We start from the raw sequence: 620 nt of genomic DNA, 5'->3' as shown, positions 1-620 counted from the left end.
CCTGTCGGGTGATGATTCTTTTCATTGGTGTATCCTTCCAAACATATTTCATCGCACCATGTGCACAGGAGTTCTCTGGGAGGGTGTGTGCGATCTGGGTGTCCCCTTTCCCCTTCGCTCCTTCCTTTCTTGCCCTGGCGCTCTCGCCGCCTCCTGCCTCCAGCCCCCTCTCGCTCCTTTTCGGCTCACGCCCCCCTTCTCCCTCTCCAGCTGGCGGAGGGGGTTGCGCTGCCTCCCAGACCTCCAGGACCTGCTCAGTCAGCTGGGCCCCCCTGCGGACGGCTGCCTCCCTCGCCGCTAGGACCTGCCACTCTGCGCGGAATGGCAGCCGCAGCAGCATCCCCGCCGGCGGCGGCTGCAGCCACGGCCACCACGGACGCTATTGTTCCCTGGTGTTGAACGCGCTTTCGCTCCTTTTCATCTGAAACGAACAATAGCAGGGAAGAGCTTTGCTTTCTGTAGTCCTCGGGAAGACGGAGTGAGGGCGCAGGAACATTCCCTGCTAACCGCGTTCCGGACCCGGACCCTGGAGCGGCTGCGGGCAGCATGGGGCTGCAAGCGAGGCGCTCGGCGTCCCGGAGCCCAGGCGCCGCGGGCCCGCGCCCCGGGGTGCTGCCGCT

This window comes from Suricata suricatta, chromosome 2, assembly GCF_006229205.1.
Source record: "Suricata suricatta isolate VVHF042 chromosome 2, meerkat_22Aug2017_6uvM2_HiC, whole genome shotgun sequence".
In the NCBI taxonomy this organism is placed as follows: domain Eukaryota; kingdom Metazoa; phylum Chordata; class Mammalia; order Carnivora; family Herpestidae; genus Suricata; species Suricata suricatta.
The sequence above is the reverse complement of the archived record's forward strand: the minus strand, read 5'-3'. Positions refer to the sequence as shown.